Source organism: Meles meles, chromosome 10 (assembly GCF_922984935.1).
Source record: "Meles meles chromosome 10, mMelMel3.1 paternal haplotype, whole genome shotgun sequence".
Lineage (NCBI taxonomy): Eukaryota > Metazoa > Chordata > Mammalia > Carnivora > Mustelidae > Meles > Meles meles.
The window spans coordinates 70,293,305-70,316,388 of NC_060075.1; the positions used below are offsets into that span (position 1 = coordinate 70,293,305).

The 23,084-nt window shown below is 38.0% G+C and overlaps 1 protein-coding gene across 11 annotated transcripts in view; it reads right to left on the bottom strand.

Moving 5' to 3' along the window:
- The window catches only part of PPP1R9A (protein phosphatase 1 regulatory subunit 9A), a 310,193-nt gene that overhangs the window by 258,460 nt on the left and 28,649 nt on the right, over nucleotides 1–23,084 (bottom strand). The gene's annotated exons all lie outside the window — the stretch shown is intronic.

Genomic DNA, 23,084 nt, shown 5'->3' on the forward strand with positions numbered 1-23,084 from the left:
ACACATAAGGCACATAATGAGCATTCAGACATTTCTGTAATAATCAACAAAATTCATAAATTAGAGAGAAATGAGCATCCTCTGACATGCCGATTGTCAGGCTCTGCCCCAATACATTGGTTATATCAATAAAAATCTGTTCTAGGATATATGCTCAAATAACAAGTAAAACTAGAGTGTATAAAAGGGCTAGGGCAAGCATTTTCCAAATACTTAAACTCAAACTTTAAATAGTAATTTGCTGCCTGCAAAGCCATTTACATCCAAATTTGGCACTATTTGCTACCACAGTGGGTACAAATATTTCTAAGTAGTTTCTGCAAAGGGGGCACGAGTCATTTCTAAAATTAACCTTAACTCCTTAGATGCTCCAATTTCCTACAGATAACCAGCTGGGATTCCTAAATCTAATTTTATATTTATAAAGAACCTCATAGTCTTCCATTTTGTTTTAAAAGATTATAGCTTTTCCGGGCGACTGGATGGCTCAGTGGTCAAGCGTCTGCCTTCCGCTCAGGTCATGTTCCCAAGGTCCTGGGACAGAGCCAGGCGTAGGACTCCCTGCTCAGCAGGAAGCCTGCCTCTCCCTCTCCCACTCCCACTCCCCCTGCTTGTGTTCCCTCTCTCGCTGTGTCTCTCTCTGTCAAATAAATAAAACCTTTAAAAAAAAAAAGATTACAGATTTTCTACTCTGAATTAGCCTGAGGTAAGTGACTTAGGTTATTCATTTTTTTTAATTTACATATTAATAAAACAGGAATAACCTGTCTTACCCAAACTACAGGGTAATCAGAATAATATACTAATATTATTAGTCATTATACTGCTTTGAAAAGCGTAACATTTGATACAGTCAAAAGAAAACCCAGTTATACGGAAAAGAAACTCCCTCATAAGGCTCCAGTTTCCCTTTTAGATGTTGAGGAGAGGAAAAAAAAAAAAAAACAAAACAACTTTTCATCTACTCTCTTAGGTTCAGTAATGATTAGCCTGTAAATTAAATTAACAAAAGAGATTAACAGGAGACAAGGCATACAATTTTTATTAATATCTTAGGTGCGTGGAAGGTCATAGAGAAGTAGTAAAACGAAGTAGTTAGACTCAAGGGCTTACATAACATTTTAACAAAGAAAAGGGGATTGAGACTTCACAGGACAATTAATCCTCAGTAAATAATATAAAATACATGGTGGAAACTACCGGAAGGCCTGTTTTAATGAAGTATGCTATGTAGACTCATATGTAGACATCTCAGTGCCAACTCACCAAATCCAGAGGTAAAGAGTCACTCTCTTTCCTCCCCACAGTCCAGGAGGACAGACACCTTTACAAAGGAAATTCATGCCCTGCTTTTAGGCAAGTAAGGAGAGGACAGAGAATTCTGCCTGCACCTGCTGACTGAATTTCTTTGGCTCAAAATAATCCTTACACCAAAGTGGGGAAGCATATCCTAATCCCCTTCAAGTGCAAGTCTGTCATGTTACTGGCCCACTTTTGTTTCCTTCTGATGAAGCAAAGGAAAGGGAAGAGAACACATCTGAGATGGAAAGAGAGTGAATTTAAAGGGTTCCCTTCCAGATGATCTGTATCATATCACTAGTCAACTCTCCCCTTTACATATCAAAACAAATTTGCATAGTGGAAAAACTCTGGAGTCTACAGAACAAGCATCTCTCCCTGCCAACAAGGACGTCTACAAAACCCAATGGGCAAGTCAGGAAACACACTCAACTTTGCTTTTCTACTAAATACATTAGCAGGGAAAGCAAGCAAATATGAAGAAGCAATACCCAAAAGAAACATATTTGGTTATATGAACACAATCTCCATTTTTTAAAAAAGATTTTATTTATTTATTTGACAGAGATCACAAGTAGGCAGAAAGGCAGGTGGGTGGGGGGAAGCAGGCTTCCTGCTGAGCAGAAAGCCCTATGCGGGGCTCGATCCCAGAACCCAGAGATCATGACCTGAGCCAAAGGCAGAGGCTTAACCCACTGAGCCACCCAAGCGCCCCTCCATTTTTTTTTTCATTTATCTTCTGACAAGGCAGGAAAAGAGATCTGAGCACAAAACAGATCTAGATTCAGACTATGCTCTACCATTTAATCGTTTTATGACCTCTGTCAAGCTGTTACCGTCACTGAACTACTATTTCTTTATCTATAAATAAAGACACTTTATGAGGAACCAATAATGCCTCCCTGGCAGGTATATGGTAAGACTGAAATAAATTTAAGTTGGATAATAAGTATAAAATGCCTCATAAGACTTAAGTGTTATTTCCTTTACCTTCTCCTGCTTTCTAAAAGGATTTCAGAATTCTCTTTTCATTTTATTTTGACCTAAACCAAAAGGAACAGATGCTCCCACTTATAATATAAAGATATCATAGGATTAGTGACAGGGTACCTTCTGAGAGCACTTTCTCTCTCTCCCTCCCCCCCACTAGTACAGAGGTCATACACAAACCATTGAAGAAGGGGCAAGAGACTAACAGAGTTCACTGATTGTTTTTATTTAATATCTACAGAATGACCTTGCAAGTTGTAACTGAACAAAGTCTTGAGAGAATGCCAGCATTCTATCAGATATTTTCAATATCAGTAAGATCTTTGTGCTCCAGCCAGACATTAAAGGACATTTAAAAAAAAAAAAAAAAGTTAATTCCATCAATTTCAAAGGTCTTCAAAGTTAGGGGAAAAGATATTTAATTATCTTACGAGCCAAAGAAATACAAAATCCAACCAAATATTACAGACTACATTCTCTACATGAGTAGAATAGGGATGTGGGCTGCGTGGTTAAGAAGGGACTAACTTAGTATGGCCCTGTTACCTATAAATAAAGGTTAGTCTGTCTATAAAAGGAACTGACAAGAATCTGGTAAGAATCCTGCTCAAATTCCTCACATAGTCGCAAAGGTTGAGAAAATTACTTGGGATGACATAATCCTAAGGAGATTTATAATTAAATGTAAAAAATGTTTGGGAGAATCAAAGTCCTATCATTACTATTTTATAATAATAAGTTCAGTTAAGGACACCTGGGTGGCTCAGTGGGTTAAGTCTCTGTTTTTGGCTCAGGTCATGGTCTCAGGGTCCTGGGATCAAGTCCTGCATCGGGCTCTCTGCCCAGCAGGGAGCCTGCTTCCCCCACACACACACCTATTTGTGATCTCTCTGTCAAAGAAATAAATAAAATATTTTAAAAAATAATAATAATAAATTCAATTACATTTCATTCTGTTTTGTTTTGGTTTTAGTTCAATTACATTTTAAGGATTTGTAACTTTTAAGAGAATCTCGTCTATCAGATTGATAGGTCAGCCTTGGAATTTCAACTAAAATAAAAAAATGAGTAACTGATTTAGACCAATGAGTCTAAGTATTTCTAACTAACTCTGTATACACAGTGTTGACACACTGGGGAACTTCAGAGTCACCATATTTATAATTTAATCTGTGAGATGTAGAAGAATTTTGCTGGTTCTCAGAAAAATATTTAAGTCAAATATAATAAATTTTATAAAGTATTAAATGATTTAAGGAGTTTAAGTTTATAAATGAGATTAAGTATCACCCAAAACCTTTAAAACTGTTAAAATTTGATGGATCTACAACAAGAATAATATGATTTATATAAGCTGGACTTACACTCCAAAGGTAAAACTAGGAATTTGAATCTTAACTTCAAATATTAATTTTTAATATCAATATAATCCCTGGGTAATTTTTTCTGCACATAACCACTATGCTCAGGAGTGCTAAAAACATTATATTAAGTCAGAAATTTAATGACAGGCTTTAAAAATGGCTACTACTTCTATAGAATCTGACCTCATATAATCCCTTCAACTATCAATGGTTACTAAATACTGAAGGTGTAAGTAAATGACTCTTTCCAAAAGTAAAATGAAATACTTACTAATCTTGACATGCTCTGTGCTCTTTCATTTATACCTAAATTTAGAATGTGATAATGAACACTCGATTTAGTTTGGATATAAATGAAAACTTTATTCTACTTTCTACCGGTAGTTCATTAACTACTTTCATTAACTTTGTAGTAGTCATTCATTAACTATTTTCCCAACTTTGTAATCTGTAAAATATGTAACTACATCCATCCTTGGTATTTGTAAGCCATACTGCTGTTGTAAAAGCCCTTAAATGGAATTTGGGCAGCCATACAGAAAGTGTTTCTTTTCTTTTAAAATAACCAAGTCAATTTAAAAAAGAAATTGTCAATATAATCTGGGATTTTAGCCAGGTTTTAATTTTTATGAATGGAAATAAATGTATAATCAATGTAACAAAAATGCTAATACAAAGCTTAATTTTGCTGATGATTTAATGAAGCCACTGCATATTAACTCCAGAGCACTAATTTGATACAGCCATTTGTTAGGTTTTCGGGTTCAACTCTCATTTATTCCTATAACTCCCACAGTACCGCCATGACAAATAACCACCACCAACAAAAGTTTTGAATAAGAAAATATATACATTCAGTTAGTGAACATTTTTGAGCACCTGCCTTGTGCCAGGCACCAACCTAGACCCTGAGGAGAAAGAGGTGAATGAGATACACAGTGTCCTGGGGAATAAATCCTAGTAGGAGAGAAATAACTAAAGAAGAAAACCTCAGGTATTGATCAGTTATACTGTGGAAATAAGAAGTGTGATTCAACAGAGCCTAGAAGGTTAATGTAAACTGGAGAAGAAGGAAGACTTGTAAGCACAGTGACCTGGATATCAGGAACTGGCCACAGAAATATCTGGAAGAAAGGGGAGGTTCAGGCTAGAGAGACATCTATCTAGTTCAAGGCCAGAAGACAGGTGCAAGCATGGAGGCTGCAGTGTCAGCTATCAAATTTACAAACTCCTTACAGTAGACACATTATTCACAAAAAGTACCTCACTTCTACACTGTTCTTGGCAAGTGTTCGAGACCAGCAATCTCATTTTAGCCTTTTTTTGTGCAAAAAGCACATGTGATGTCTTACCTTAGGCAAGCACTTACAAGTCACACCTATGTCTGATTAATGATTAATAGGATATCAACACCTCGACCCACCCATTTTTTTTTTTAAAGGAGAGCCTTCTTTTTTTTTTTTTTTTTTTTTTAAAGATTTATTTTAACAGAGAGAGAGATCACAAGCAGGCAGAGAGAGACGGGGAAGCAGACTCCCTACTGAGCAGAGAGCCCGACATAGGGCTCGATCCCAGGACCCTGAGACCATGACCTGAGCCGAAGGCAGAGGCTTAACCCACTGAGCCACCCAGGTGCCCCACTAATAATCTTTTTTATGTTAAAAAAATGCGTGGGTCGACCCCCCCATTTTTTTAACATAAAAAAGATTATTAGTGGGGCACCTGGGTGGCTCAGTGGGTTACAGCCTCTGCCTTTGTTTGGCTCAGGTCATGATCCCAGGGTCCTGGGATGAGCCCTGCATTGGGCTCCCTGCTCACAGGGAGCCTGCTTCCCCCTCTCTCTCTGCCTGCCTCTCTGCCTACTTGTGATCTCTGTCAAATAATTAAAAAAAAAAAAAAAAGATTATTAGCTACTTATAGTTTCCACCCAGATACCATAGTAGTAGGCCTATCAAATCTACAGGTGCTTTCTCATAACTATTTACTCAAAGGTATCAAGAAAAATCAAAATTGTTTTACTTAGTATGGCTTACTTCCTACTATTACTACCCTTCCTACAAAAAGAGGTATGGTGAGCGTAGTTTGAGCAAAGTTGCCTAAGTGTGATAACCCAAGTACCAATTGTTGACTTCACCAAAGCTAATCACAATAGGTCTCTTAGGTAGCAACAGAAAAAGTGATAATGCAGATTCCCTTATTTGTTAAAAGATGTAAGTTTTCCCCCACATTTTACAGATAATTACAAAGGTAGAGATAATACACAGAAAATGAACTAATGGTAATGCAGTTTTAGTAATACACTACATTTATCTTGGGGAAAAAAAAGTTTAAAAATGAGATGCATACCACCTCTGATAATATAATAAACCCAAAGCCTATATAATAAACATCCCCATCAGGGGGAGAAAAAAAAACACATCAATTCCCTTTTCCCTAACCTTTGGAATGCTGCCCCACCCACACCTGACAATAGCCAGCCAGTCACAGTTCCAGCCGCCTCCCAGTCACTTCTACAACTCTGGCTTTCCTCCTTCCACCAATAATCCACCAAAAAACATTCTTTTTCCTTTTCTATCCAGCAGAATCACTTTTTCACGAGACTCTTCCTTCTTTCAGAGTCTTCCAAGAATGTTATCAGTAATATTGACAGGGTTGTACTCAGAAACACAAAAATTTTGAAGTGATGAGGAACTCCTGGTCTGACCCTCATCAGACCTGATGGCCAAGTAACTACTAGAATCTGGCCTGTCCTACCCCTTTATGCTATGAATGACTAAGGGAGAAACTGTCTTCCCCTTCAAACATCTGAGGTAGTGCCAAGAATAAGTCCACTATTAGCAGATAAAATCTGCTATAGAGTTTTAAAACAAAGAATATAAGGAATCAAATTTTCTACTTGTTCCAAAATACGGCAAAACTTGAGATCTCTGTGACTAGATACGTCTCATATGTGCTAAAGAAATAAAGATTATAATGATAATTATATTTTGAAAGATATATTTAAATATGATGGTTAATGATTTATGAAAAGAAACACTTATCATGTATACTGATACCTGGATATAAGAAGCTGCAGGAGAGCAGTTATTTTTTAATTACCCACATCTTTGCAAATATTGACAAATGAAACTCTGAATCTCAACTTTAATGCTAGCTCATCTGATTGCTTTTTACTGAAACACGATTGAAGCCCAACTATACACTGTGAACACACACTGAGCCAGGGACTGTGGAATAAAGAAAGGTTAAGATTTGCTTTCAGGGGCTGGCAATCTCTATATGCATTACTTCTATATTTTAGGTAAAAAGTGAATATTCATCAAAAAAATTAACATAAACCATTAGGCATGGAAATTCAGAAGAAAGAAAAATTAAAGATAGTATGATGACAGAATTATTTGAGGGAAAAAACTAATACATTTACTGCTCTCATTTGCCTTTATTCTTAGAAGTATAACTCACAAGGACAAAAATGCATGCTCTAGAAAACACTTTTTTACCAAGGCTGCATCAATTTATAAAATTTCCTACCAAATTTTAAACCAATCATACTACAATGTAACTTCTGTTGACTTAAAAATTAATCATTTGGTAACAGTTAAAAAAATGAAAGAACTCTGGGGCACCTGGGTGGCTCAGTTGTTAAGCATCTGCCTCGAGCCCTCCATTGGGCTCCCTGCTTAGCGGGGAGTCTGCTTCTCCCTCTCCCACTCCCCCACTTGTGTTCCCTCTCTCCCTGTTTCTCTCTCTGTCAAATAAATAAATAAAATCTTTTTAAAAAAATGAAGGAACTTAATTAGATAATATTTCAGTACTATATAAAAAGAATCCATTTGTATAGTCAAATTAAATATGACAAAATAGAATGAAACACAAAATGAATGAAATTAAGAAATCAATATTTATATACAAAATAAAAAATTTTTAAGTCAACTCTCAGGGCACCAGGTGGTTGTTATATTTTTGTTTGGAAATAAACTGTAACCCAAGAATATTAACACTCAATACGTTTCCAATAAGAAGGTTTGTCACTGCAGCTAAGTTCTCTTGAAAGCTCGTGTTACAAACCAACTCTGTTCTTTCTGAAATGCCCACAGGTACTTTAGTACAGGGGTTCACACAGTAACAAGATGGGCCGTCCTGGAAAATTAGACATGCCTACTGAAGTGAATGGCTTGGAAGTTTATCCAGCAACATTCACCAATGGAAGGAATCCAACCAAGGTGGGGACCAGCAGTAACTGGAGAACACAGCATCGGCAATTAGGACAGCGTGAGCAACGTTGTGAGAGGTGCAGGCTGGCAGGTAGGCAAACAATCCTGGCACCAGATAGCAAAAACCCCAGCTAAGGCTGCCAAGGTACCATGAAGGCAGATAATCAAGCACAGGAAGCAAGGCAGAAAGTCCCATCCTCCAACACCAGCATGGAGCCCCTAATCTTCCCCAACTGAATCAATACTGGCCCCCAAGCCTACGTCAGGACTGATTCAGTAAGTGGGGCGAGCTTATGGGAGACTGGTAGACTCTGGAGACAGTCATGCAAGTTGTCACAATGTCAGAACTACAGATACACAAGTACCTTAGGTCCTACCTCTCCCTCAAAGAAGCACTGATTTTTAAAACCATCAGAAACAGGGACGCCTGGGTGGCTCAGTTGGTTGGGCGGCTGCCTTCCGCTCAGGTCATGATCCCAGTGTCCTGAGATGGAGTCCCATATCCGGCTCCTTGCTCAGCAGGGAGCCTGCTTCTCCCTCTGCCTCTGACTACCTCTCTGCCTACTTGTGATCTCTCTCTCTCGAACAAATGGATAAATAAAATCTTTAAAAAAAAAAAAAAGAAACAACACATTTGCAACAACTGAGAATGGACTGAGATTATCTATTCCTCTTTTATGAGAAAATTCAGTACCCAGACAGTTAGGGGAACTAAGAAAATTAACACACATCTTGTTCAGATATTTTTATAGGACAGCAATTAGAGCAAAAAAGAAAGTACTACCAGTGGGAATCAAAAGAAATAGGAAGACTATTTTGGGCCTTTGTAATAGAAAAAAATTCTGAATCTCCTTCAAGTTATTCTTGATTCTCCATGCCAAAGGAAGAATACAGGGCTATGGATAAAATGAAGCAACAGATATTACAAAAATCATCACACCTTGATATACATTTTAAGAGGTAAAAATTTTACACTAAATTTGCTTTACTACAGTATGAACCAAACAGTACGCTATTTATAACGCTGCTTAAAGTAAGCATTTGTCTGTCTTCAGACAAAAATACGAGAGGGCTTAATACCAATAATCCTTTATTAAAGGAGATACACATCAGGAAAAAGGAAACTAATCCCAAAGGAAAATCTGGAATACACAATAAATGGTAAAAAAAGAAAATGAAAAACAGGTACATACATCGTATGTAAATAAACAATGACAGTGTTAATGATAATTGCCTACCTTTGTAAGTTTTTTTAAAATGACCTAAAATATGGACAATTTCGTAAATATAGGAAGCAGAGTAATAAAAATTACTTTTGTGGTTCAGAGGGGAGTGAAAACATTGAGTAACATTAGACTTAAAGATATGCATATACATACATATATATAAATACACAGGAAAACATATATTTCTAGAGTAACCAAATAAAAAATAGACTGTATAATTTACAAACTAGTGGAGAATACAAAACCAGTCTGAAGGAAAAGCTCAAAAATTCACAAAAAGGAGAGGCGAGAAGGGGAAAATCAGCAAAAGTCAGAGTATATACAAAAAATGCTCAAAATAAACACAAACACATTAGTAATCATAATAAATCTAAATAGACCAAAGACCAAACTCCCTATTTAAAAGAAAAGTTCACTCTTTTAAAAAACAATCCAGGGGCACCTGGGTGGCTCAGTGGGTTAAGCCACTGCCTTTGGCTCAGGTCATGATCTCGGGGTCCTCGGATCGAGTCCCACATTGGGCTCTCTGCTCAGCAGGGAGCCTGCTTCCCTCTCTCTCTCTCTCTCTCTCTCTCTCTCTCTCTGCCTGCCTCTCTATCTACTTGTGATCTCTCTCTGTCAAATAAATAAATAAAATCTTTAAAAAAATTATTAAAAAAAAAAAATCCAGTGGCATGTTGTTCATAAGAAATGCCTAAAACATAAGGGCACAAAAAGTTTGCAAGCAAAAATATGTTTTTAAATGATATAGTAGGACCACAAAGAAAGGCTGATATAGCAATATCTGTACCAAACATAAGACACCTCAAGCAGAAATAATGAAATGATATGTAATGATACATAAGGAAAGAATGATTTAAAGAAAATATAAGAAAACCTAACAACTTGAAGCTTATATATACTTAACAGCTTCAAAATACATAAATAAAAAATTGTCAGAGAGAAGTACAACTCTCTCACTGTTACTATACAAACCTAATAAAACACTCAGCAAATATAAGTACCAAACTTGAGTTAATGTGCATATACAGAAAACGGTTGTCATGAACCGGGGACTACCAACTCCTGCCAAGCATACGGAAAACAGCTACAAAAACTGGCCATAAACTAAGTCTTAAAGCCAGTCTTAATTTCAAAAAAATCAACATCATACATACCATATTCTCTACGGTCTATAGTTAGAAGTTTAAGTTCAAAATAAATAACAAAAACGTAAGTGGGGGGGACATGAATTAGAGTATTTTAAAACATAGATCTAACTAACTTACTGGTTTGGAGTAATCACTATAGAAATCAGGAAATGCTTAAAAGTGAACAGTAAAAAACATACTAATATAAAAATGTGTGAGATTTAGCTAATGCAGTACACAAAGTCAAATTCAGTCGGAAAATCTCATATTAGAAAGAAAGAAAGACTGAAAATTAATGAGCTAAACATCAAATTAAGAATTTACAAAAAGAACACACACAAAAAACAAGGGAAATGGAAGAAAAAACAAATAGCGGAAATTAATAAAACAAAAAAAGACAGAGATCAATGTAAGGGCCTATTTAGCCAGAGCGATTTCATCTCGGTTGAACAGCCATTTTGTTGTTTATGCAGTAAAACTTAAATTGACCCTGCCCCCCCCCACCCAGGGGACTGACTTAAAAGCAAGTCCAGGAAACTAGTAAAATATGGTCAACCAGTCCCAGGTAACAGAGCCCAAACACAAGGGCAGGTCAGACCAGGTGGAGACATCCAATCACTATCACCCTAAAGAATGTGGGCCCCGCCTTTTGGGTGCCTTTTGGGCGCCAATTCTGACCAAGGTGATAGGCTAGTTCAAATATCTACTATACAACTGGCCACCCATGTGTGACCTAGCATGACTATGTAGCTTTTCTGTGTGTTACAATCTCATTGGCCACCTGTGTGTGGCTAGGCTCAACCACATGGCCCTTGCTCTATAAAAGTTAGTCTGTGAGGCTGGGAGGGGTCGCCCTCTCTGTAAGAGGTGACCCCGAATGGTCGGTTTGATTCTCGATGCTTGGCTCGAAATAAAGCTTTGCTTGACCTTCGCTTTGTATCAGTCTCGCTCCTTTGACCAGGACCTAACAATCAAGAGACACAGGTAGTTCTTTTGAAAAGACTAAATATGCTGTATTGCTGTAATAAATTAGTAAGACAAGTTAGCAATAGTAAAAACTACATATTCAACAGAAGTTTTAAAATAAGAGACTATTATAAACAACTTGATGCTAATAATTTTGAAAACCAGACAAAATGCACAATTTCCTGGAAAATATAACCTATCAAACTGACTCAAAAATGGCTTTAAAATTAAGAGCACTAGGGGCACCTGGGTGGCTCAGTAGGTTAAGCCTCTGCCTTCAGCTCAGGTCATGATCTCAGGGTCCTGGGATCGAGCCCCACATTGGGCTGTCTGCTCAGCGGGGAGCCTGCTTCCTCCTCTCTCTCTGCCGGCCTCTCTGCTTACTTGTGATCTCTCTCTGTCAAATAAATAAATCTTTAAAAAAAAAAATTAAGGGGCGCCTGGGTGGCTCAGTGGATTAAGCCACTGCCTTCGGCTCAGGTCATGATCTCAGGGTCCTGGGATCGAGCCCCACATCGGGCTCTCTGCTCCGCGGGGAGCCTGCTTCCTCCTCTCTCTCTGCCTGCCTCTCTGCCTACTTGTGATCTCTCTCTCTGTCAAATAAATAAATAAAATCTTTAAAAAAAAAAATTAAGAGCACTATAATCTTTAAAGATACTGAATGAAAACTTTAAATCTCACAAAGATTTAAAGTATATGGTCTCACAAGAAACTGATTCAAACACTCAAGAAAGAGATTGCTCCAGCAGTACACGAACTATTTCAGAAAATAGAAGAGGACCCATCCACTGGGTCCCCTGCATGAGACTGGTATAACCCTTATACTAAAACCAAGCAAGGAGAGTAGGAGGAAGGAAAATCATGGGGCTTGTCTCACTCACAAAAACTGACCAGGGCAAGCCTCCTGAAGAAAATGTTAGTAAATAAAATCAATCAGTGAATTCAAAATGTAAGAAAGTTAGATTTATCCCAGGAATTCAAGAGCAGTTTAACATCAAAACACCTATCAATATAACCAAAGGAGATATCCTCTATGATCATCTAAATAGATACGAAAAAGAAGTTCAATGAAATTGACTATCCAACCAAAATTTTAAAAACAGAACACCAAATAAATAACTGATTAGAACTTTCTTAATCTGATAAAGGATATCTACCAAAAAATGTCAACAAGAGTCATGTAATAATAAAAGAACTCACTAAAGTGAAGAACAAGACAAAAAAAGTCCACTATCACCACCTCTGCTCAGTATTTTTAAGGGAGGTCCTAGTAAGACAAGAAAAAGAAGACAAAGTTATAGTCTTAGAAAAGAAGAAATCAATTATAATAATTATAATTGGTAAGCTATTGTATGATTATCTTTTTTAGAAAACCCAGAAGTCTACAAGAAGAATTTTAGAATATCAGAAAGTCACCAGTCACAGGAACAGTATTAAAATTACCTTTCAATTCATGAATTAAAAAACAGAGAGACCATTTATATTAGCAACAAATCTGAAATCTGAGTACTATCCTTCTTAATATAACCACTGAACCAAAGGCTCCTCCTCCTGTGTCAGTGGTGAATTGTGCAAGCTGGGGAGGTTGGGGGCGGTACAGAAAACAAAAAGGCAAGGGTTTCAGGACAATCAGACACTACTCTCCCAAAGGTAAACACTAGTCCTAGATTCTGCCCCACGTAAATCCCCCAAAGCGCTCACACAGGCTCAATCATTTAAGCTGGTTCCGCTCACTCCAGCCAAAAATGGAAAACAGCTGGGCAAAGCTTGCCATATATTTCTCTTTAAAAAAAAAAAAAAGTATTTTCTTACCATTCCTCCCCTAATATTTAAGAACTTTTTGAAAATGTTAACCTATCTCAGCTTAGAGAAGGAAAAAAAAAATGACCATATTTGGACCACAAACTTCAGGCCACAGGCTTCTAAGGAGCATTAAGGTGTAAGTTACCCAGGGTATTCCCAGAAAGCTTCAAAGTGCTAGTTAAAGAGAGGAAAAGCTTTCAGGACCTTTGTTATGATACAGGTGTTAAATTAGTTTAAGAGTCTCAATACATCTTATTTATGTGCAATTTTAAGCTTTGTTAAGAATCTTGGGGAGCCTGAGTGGCTCAGTCAGGTAAGCTTCAGACTCTTGATTTCAGCTCAGGTCATGATCTCAGGGTCCTCGGATCTAGCCTCAAGTCCAGCTCTGTGCTGAGTGAGGAGTCTGCTTCCTTCTTCTCCCACTCCCTCTGCCCTTCCCCTAGCTCACAAGCACACTCTCTCTCTCTCTCTCAAATAAATAAATCTTTAAAAAAAAAAAATCTCTGTACATTCTTAGCATCATATTAGCTTTCTGATGACTGTAAGTTCCCAGAACTAATGCTATGTGAGCCACTGATGTAGTAAAACAAATTAAAATTAATATTCAGACTAATGAAACAAAATCCAAAAAATAAATTTTGTACTCACACAAACCTCTTTGTTAACAAGTTCTTTTATCTCTATTTATAGTGGTTTGTGCATGTCAAGCAGATTACTGAGAAAATATTTAACAGATTCAAACTGTTTTAACAAAACAAATTTACATCTTTATTGATTTTCTTCCTCCAATGTTTCCAAATTTCAAAACATATGTTCATAAATATTTTAGCCTACTTCCACCGATATAGTTAAATGGAATGTTACTGTCTTCTCACTGTGACAGAACAACAAGAGGATGTTTGTGAGCTGGGCATAAATATGAAGTGACTAGAATGGCAGTTTTATGCCAATTTCATACAAAACAAAGTAAAAGATGGGCAATTTTTCAGTGAAGTGGGACAAGTACAATAACTCAGTTTAAATTATTTAGACACCCTTCCTAAAATATATCCCTCCACCCCCGTAAAACATTTCTCGAAAGGTCTCAGACTTAATTATCCAGATAACCCTCACTCCGTTCATTTGACCTTAAGCATCCTATCTTTCGTATCCTCATGAAAACAAGCCTTACAATCTCCACTTAAGAAGGTATAATCAAGTGCTCGCTTCGGCAGCACACATACTAAGAAGGTATAATCAAGCTCCTTTTGTAAGACAAAAGGAAAGCACAAGAGGTTAAGTAACTTACAAGAGGTTACTCCTGCTAGCAAAGAACCAAAGGACCTACCCTAAATGCTTTTACTACCACCCTGCTCTGATTTTTTTTTTTTAAATACGCACGTATGGCTTATGAAAGTTAAGTAAAGATAGTATCTTATGCAAGGAAAGGCAAACAAGGCAATCAATATCTTTAGAAACCAAAGTCGGCCTCTTGGCTACCATGTGCTTTCAGAAAGTATTCTCTTAAGCAGTTTTACTAATACAAACATCATAGACCATCCCCCTCAAGCCCAGTGGAACTGGGTGCAAAAGCTGGACTTAGAATCCAAAGTCTGGTTAAGAATTTCAATTTTTTGAATCCTTGATATCTAACTATCCAAACACATCTGAAAAGTTATTACCCCCAATGCCCTAAATAACGGAATTCAATTAAGATTCTAGAGTAGTTCTCCAAAATCCTTTTCAGAGGTAACCAGAATCCCAAATCCAGGCAAACTACTATTTTGAGAAAAAGAATCAGAGAACCAAAGTATACAAAAAGTGACCAAAGAAACAGCTCTGGAACAGGGACTGGGATTTCTACAAATGAACGAATCTGTCAAAGAAATGTCTTTGATCACTATGGTCATCACACTGGATTTAGTCCAAGCTTAACTTTAACCGCAGGTTTAGGAAATGAGGGGCCCTCTTCCCTCTTAAGTAAAAACTAGCTGATCTAAAGAATCATGAATCAACTCCTCGGAACAGTAGTAATGATCTTTTCTATCTTTTTTTTTTAATGGAGCACATTTCTACCACAGTCACAAACTACTTCACTAATTACATGTTTAATAAATGTGCAGAGGACATGACGCTTAGCACTGCTGGTGATAACATCTGGCAATTTTCATTCAACTGTTAGAGAGGCGTAAAGGGGCAGGTGATCAACACCGCGTGTATTTATTGGGGTGGGAGAGCAGGGAAGGAAAGACAGCCTCAACGAGGACTGAGGATGTATTAATTGGAAACAGCCCTGGAGTACAGGCTGGACACTCACATAAACAGAAGGAGGTAGCACTTCACAAACAAGGGAACATCCTCAAAAATGAGCCAGTTGACAACATTTAAGAAATAAGTATTCCAGTTTTGACAAAACGTAGGTCACAATGGGGCTTTCCTTGATTCTCTCATAATCATACTCCACTGCAGAGATCTGAATGCCCAACACGTTTTTAACTTCTTTTATAAGCTATCAGCACCCACCATGCACTGAAACGGACCTATCTTTCTTTTTTTTTTATTTTATTTTTAAGTAATCTATGCATACAACATGGAGCTCCAACTCACAACCCCAAGATCAAGAGTCACATGCTCCACTGACTGAGCCAGCCAGGCGCCCCTCATAGACTTATCTTAAATATCAATATGGACTAGGGCCTACCTTTGTCTAAAACATAATAAATAGTATCTCCATCCCACTGCCATCCCCCTTGAGCTGTGATGGTTCAAAATACATTTTTAGGTGAAGCAGATACAGATAAAAGCTTTACTTCCAAAAACAGATGTCTAGATAATATAAAAGAAATGTTCATGAAATTATTGTAATCAGCACTTTACTAAGTTTGAAACAGTTTTCCAGAAATTTTGGGAAAAAGCACACGAAATAATAATAATGAAGACTGACTACACTCTCTGCCCCAAACACAACTAGCCCAAGAATAGTGAACTAATGAGGTCTGTGAATTCCAGATCATATTTTTGGCTCTCCTAGACTCAGAGCAGCAAACTCTCAGAAGTTTAAGATGGAGTTTGTAATGAGAAAATCAGCATAGCTGTTCAAACATGAATATTTAACACCGAAGTTTTTCAGTTGATATTCACCTAAAGAAACTCTCCCAATCTTCTAAATCAGTGGTTGGCACACTTGGAAAAGGGAAGATAATAGACTCAGCTTGCCATGCAATCTCTTTTGCAACCACTCATTCTGCTTTGATAGCACAAATAAGGAATGGAAGGGTCTGTGTTCCATAAAACTTTATTTATAAAAACAGAGGTCTAGCTTTGTCTCAGAGGTCATAGTTTGCCAACCTGCTCTAAATTATTCAATTATGATGACTGCCTTTTAATTGAGATGGTTGACTTATTCCTAGATGGGTCCATAACCCTCCACCTCACCAGCCGCCTCACCCTGTCATCAAGTGTAGGAAGTGGCTGTTTCCTGCGGTAGAATACAGAAGAACTCATTTGAAGTTCAAATTAAACCCAAGGGAATTTCTATAGCCTAGGGAAACCGCCCTTTCTGCACTTACAGCTTCTGAGAGACTGGCCCAAAGACGAAGAATCAGAGAGAAATGTTCTGACTGAAGGTAAAACGGAAGCAGGGAAAATAACATTTATTGAGTGAGTCAACGTATCAAACGCAACAAAGTAGGTCATTTAAATGCATTTCACGTAATCGATAAGATTGTATGAGGCAGAAATTATTCTTATTTTCAGATAAGGAAACTGGATCAGAGCAAGGATCTTCAGCCCAAGGTCACAACAAGGATGTGAAAACTAAAATTTAAATAACCAAATCCATGAGCTATACTGCCATGTTAAAAATTCAGTGATTGTTTTTCTCCTTTCCTTGACTACTTTAAAAATAAAAACTGCACTCCAACTCTTATCACCAAGATGATTTTTAAATGAATTTTTCTTTTTTCTTTTTTTTTAAGATTTTATTTATGTATTTGAGAGAGGAAGAATGAGAGAGAGCCTAGAGCAGAGTGAGGGGCAGAGGGAGAAGACGACTCCCTGATGAGCGGGGAGCCCCATGCAGGGCTTGATCCTTGGACACCAGCCAGGTTCACAATCTGAGCTAAAAGCAGTTGCTTAATGGTCTGAGCCACCCAGGTGCCCCCTCAAAATGATTTTTCCAAGATTTTTTAAATGCATAGAAATTAAAACTTAATCGCACACAAGTCAAGATTTAAATGGAAATTAGGTTCCCACAATTGCCAGCTCAGAGAAGCCTATTAGACCCCCAAATACAAGAGGCTTTAATTTTGGGAAATGGGTCAGCCTAGCAGAAAAAGGGGGGAAAGCTGACAATGAACTGAGGTTTGACCACTTAAGTATGAAACTGTGTTTTAGGAACCTTTAGATAGACTCCTTTCTGAAATACACAAATACAGTCAGGCATTCTTAAGAAGGGCACACTGCGGAGGCTCAAATCGTCCCTGAATCATACTGTCACATATACAAGTGTACAGATACCAGTCACTGGGGCTAAAGATACATGTAAAGATATAGTGTCCTTATCTTCACAGAGGTTGAGACAACACACACACTCTCTCACTCTCTCTCTCTCTCTCTCTCTCTCTCCCCCCCGCCCGCCTGTGAGCTCTCGCGCTCTCTCTCTCTCTCTCACTGTGATTTCACCTGTTCATGGCAGAACTTTGCTCTGCTTGGTCCCTTTGTTACCAACTCTATTGTCCCATCTGATCTCTCTAACCTTGTCTCCATGCCACTGCTTTTTTTTTTAACCTCTTCCTCTACTTCCATTTTATCTTTGTCTCTTGTATGTGACCATCTGCCCCGCTATTTCTCAGTTTTCTTAAGTGTTGATCTTTCATAGCATCAAAACCAAGTAGAAGTTAATTGTCTTTCATTCTTTCTGGCAAAATGAAGAATCATAGTGACAATCTACATAATGTAATCTCCAAATTTTCAGCTCTTCTCTGATTTCACTGCTGCTTGAAAAGGTCTGTTTCTTCATTATGCAAAACTTTTCATGGCTTACAGAAAGGTGGAAGTTGGGCAAGGTACTTTTTTGGAAGAGATAACACTAAGACTCTCAGTATCCTAACTTTTTAAAAAGTCTTTTAATTTTTTAAAAGATTTTTCCCAATTTAAAAAATTAGTCTGGGGGTGCCTGGGTGGCTCAGGGGGTTAAAAGCCCCTGCCTTTGGCTCAGGTCATGATCCCAGGGTCCTGGAATGGAGCCCCACATCCGGCTCTCTGCTGGGGGCACGGGGGAGGGGGGGGACACACTGCTTCCTCCTCTCTCTCTCTGCCTACTTGTGATCTCTGTCTGTCAAATAAATAAATAATCTTTTTAAAAAAATTAGTCTGTTTCAAGTTTTCAAATTCTATGAACCTATCAAAAATCTTATGTATGATACTTTATCTTCTGATCCTGAATTCGGGTCTTGAAGAGAAACAGATTTAAGCAGAGAAGATAATAAAATAGATGAAGACATTTGAAGGAATTCAGAATAAACTTTTAATTATTTTCAAGGACTCCAGAAGCTAACAGCACTGATTCGTTTTACTTTAAAGCTTGAAGCTTTCCTTTTCCCTTATTACAAATATAACATTACTACCAATCTCATGTTTTGGAACTATGATTACCATCATCTTTGACTCACAGATCACAAGAAGGAGACTCTTTGGAGGAACTAGGAGAGAGGTAGTAGGGAAGGGGAACAGCATCAGGGAGGATGCTGGTCATCTGGATAAAAGAGACTAAATTCCACTATAGCAACAGCAAAAGAAAAAAATGAGAGGCTATGCTATACTGGATCCTCCCAGGTAGAAGAAATAAAAAAAATGAGTGATGGCTATATCAGGCAAATTATCTAGTCTCTCTGAGATTCCAGTATTTCATTAGTAGAATGTGAATAGTAACAGCAGCCTCTCAAGGTATTGAGAGGATTAAATGTGTTATTGCCTATAAACCACTTAGCAGAGGAAATGACAGTGTGTTAATTAAGGTTAGCCATTATGATTGTTATGGCTCAGGTTCTTTTCTGTATAAACACTGCTAAATCAAGACCTTCATGGGGGTGCCTGGCTGGCTCAGTCCGTAGAGCTTGTGACTCAGGGCTGTGAGCTCAAGCCCCGTGCTGAGCATGGAGAAGGAAGGAAAGGAAGGAAAGGGAAGGAAAGGGGAGGAAAGGGAAGGAAAAGGAAGGGAAGGGAAGGGAGAGAAAAGATTAATCAAGACCCTTAAAGTGGGACATTCAGTTGAGCATCTGCCTTCAGCTCAGGTCATGATCCTGGAATCCCAGGATCGAGTCCCACTTCAGGCTCCCCGCTCAGCAGGGAGTCTGCTTCTCCCTCTGACCCTCTCCACCTCTTAGGCTCGCTCTCTCTCACTTTCTCTCTCTCAAATAAATTAATAGAATCTTAAAAAAAAAAAAAAAAGATCCTCATGTATTCAGGATTCAACAACTAATGAATAATTATTGATCAGTTGTTATGTCCCAAGTGCTGGTGGTAGAGGAGTGAGGAAGACACGACCCTGCGCTTGCAGAGCTTTCAACCAGCAATCAGGACAGGTCAAGGGAGGAAACAAAGAGAACATATTTGATGGGCTGTAAGGCGGAGTGAGCTAGCTCCAACACTACTGTACAATCCCCTGGGTTTGAGGACATGGTATGCTCCTAATAATGGTTTACCTAACTGATTAAATAATAAGTCCATAGTGCATGTTCAATAAATACTTATTATGTAAATTGTCTTTGCAATATAAATAATTTGCATATTCAGTCTGTTTTCTTAACTAAGGTGCTCCGTACCCCAATGGGATATGGAGCAGCCCATTATTACTATCAACATCTTATCTCTGCCAGAAATCTATGTATCAGAAGATTAGTATTTCTTGATTTGGAACATAAAGAAAGAAGGAAATAAAAAGGAGTAAACTGAATGTTCTGTTAAGAAGCCATGGGTGACTCAGTCAGTTAAGTGTCTGCCTTCGGCTCATATCATGATCTCAGAGTCCTGGGATTGAGCCTGGCATTGGGCTCTCTGCTCAGTGGGGAGTCTGATTTTCCCTCTCCCTCTGCCCCTCACCCCCATTCATGCTCTGGCTCTGCTCTCTCTTTCTCAAATAAACAAATAAAATCCTTAAAAATAAAAAAGAAACATTGTTCCAGCTTAATATCCCCAATTCCTTCATCCAGCAGGTATTTATTTAATACCCACTATCTGGAACGACTGGTGGCTCAGTGGATTAAGCCTCTGCCTTCAGCTCAGATCATGATCTCAGGGTCCTGGGATCGAGCCCCGCATCAGGCTCTCTGCTCAGCAGGGAGCCTGCTTCCCCCTCTTTCTCTGCCTGCCTCTCTGCTTGCTTGTGATCTCTATCTCTCCCTGTCAAATAAATAAATAAAATCTTAAAAAAAAAAAAAAAATACCCACTATCTACCGGCACTATGTTAGCCACTTGTACACTAACAGTTCAGTCTATTGACGTAGACAATACTTTTACATTTTAGAAAGTGCTTTCACATATTCATTTACTTAATTCCCAAAACAACATAATGAACATAATGAAAAAGTATTATGAAGAAATTGCAACTGGGAAGAAAGGTGTGCTGTTACACAGCCAGGAGGTCCCAAACCTAGGTCTTCTCCCTCCGAATCTGCCGTCCTCTCTACTAACCCTCACAGCTTCTGCAGCCACTCATCTACATCACACATCACCGAACTCCTCTTGTTTAGCATTCCTATATCATCAAACAAGTAATAATGCATTTGCTCATAAAATTCATATACAGTGCTTTCACAGTTTGGGGGAGAAAAGTCACCATTTATTTCTCCCTTACAAAACACAGTAGTAGCATATCTGCATCACAATACTTACTGACGAAAATACTGCCCAAACTCATTCAATCCCCAAAGCGACATTTGACATGGCATATTTCAGTTTTGTGCCCTCCAAAAAGGAGGTTACTTAAAGAACCAGCTGATTCTATTTCTGGTAGTTTATACTTTTGAAAGTAGTTTTGCTGTTTGCTCATAAACTGGTCTAATGAAATTTACAGATTAATTTAAAAATGGGCTTGATCAAGAAAGATGAGAACCAGGACCACTTCTGATCTTTTGACAAGTATAACCTAACTCACTTTGAAAAAGGATCAAGGACATTTTTTGAATTAACTACATTAGGGAGGATAACAGGAAAAAAGACAAGAACTTGCAATAAAAAACATGAAATCACTAACAGTGGTAAATTAGGAGCACTTTTCTCCTGGTAACAAGAGCAATGTCACAGTCAACATATACATCCCAAAGGGATGGGAGGAATGAAGAAGCAGGTATGTGTGAATGAGAAAAACTGAACCGCAATTGTCTAAAATCTCTCCGAGATTCTTGTCAATTATAACAACCTTCTTCTCTACCAGAGTTTCTCAGCGGTTTGGAAAATCAATGTGGAGACCTTGTGAGGCCAGTTCCCCTTGAGGATGGAAAATTGTGAAGGTACCTGGAAAAGGGAATTAACATTGCCCAGGTACCTACCATGTACCAAGTCTCGTGGTAGACATTTCACATTTAAGATCTTTAGTCCTTCCGATACTTAATCGTAATATATAATACTATCTGCATTTTACAGATGAGGAAACCAGGCCTCAAAGAGATCAATAAACTTGCCCTCAGTAAACGGTTATAGAATGCCACAGAGAAGACGCTTTCAAACATCTGACACCCAAACCCGGATTCTTTTCATTCTACCACAATGCTGATTACATAAGAGTTCTCATCCCCTCATCTCTAATTAGGAGAATTATCTCAAGAGACTTGTAAAACATTGTATTCTATAAGAAAGCACACCTGTGTCACTGGGTCATGCCAAGCTCCTGAAACTTAAGTTGCAAAGAACAGAGGAGCCACATCATATGTTGATGGCTCTGGATTTCAGGAGCTATGCTGTCATGACCCAAATGCACTGGGAAAATAGTACGAGAGTGTTACAGAGTTTGTGTGAGACAGGCCAAGACTAAAACGGAGTAGCTGGATACTGATTTTCAAGTTGCCGGTTCAAATTTATTTTTCACTACTATGTGCTCAGTGTTGGGGATACAATACATAAATCACAATCTGCATCCCATGAGAGTGTCCAGTGGAGGGGACAGCCTCATACTTACAATAAAATGTAGTTTTAGAGCATTAGAGGGACGTACAGGAAGCTTCAGAAACTTAGGGGAGACAAATGTAACCCAATTTAGGGGATGGGAAAGGACTCTGGGTGGCACTACTTCTAGGAATCCATCCCACAACATGTACACAAAATATATTAAGATGTTAACTGTAACACTGTTCATGGAAGCAAAAAAAATGGAAATAACCAAGTACCCATTATTAGAGGAAAATTAAATAATACATTGTAATATATTTATACTAAGGAGAATTTAAAATGCTGATACACAGACTTTATGTACAGATGCACATGGAATGACCTTACAATGGCTTTAACTGTCATACTATTAATTGAAAAATGAAAGAATCAGCATAAAGACAAAAAAATTCAGTCCTGTTTTTACTTTAATACGTGTAAATTTATTCAGAAAATTCTAAATACATATATGAACTGAGAAGTCTAACAACCAGAGAAAATTAGTTTCTCAAAGTCAAGGAAGCAATTAATGACTATGAGCTAGTCATTCATTAAACTGAACATATTACAGAATTACTGTTTTGCCATTTGGTAATATTTTCCCCTCAGTAATTTTAGAGCTCTTAATTATCTTGAGGTAGGTTATTCTTTGAAATAAATAAATATGTATGTATCGGGGCGCCTGGGTGGCTCAGTCATTAAGTGTCCACCTTCAGCTCAGGTCATGATCCTAGGGTCGTGGGATCAAGCCCCACTTCAGGCTCCCAGCTCAGCAGGAAGCCTGCTTCTCCCACTCCCACTCCCCTTGCTTGTATTCCCTCTCTTGCTGTCTCTCTTTCTCTGTCAAATAAATAAATAAACAATCTTTAAAAAAAATATGTATGTATATATGTTTTTCATTGTCCCTGTACTTAGATTGCTTAGTAATATAGCAGTCTAACAACTTTAATTTTATCCCAGGGTAAAAT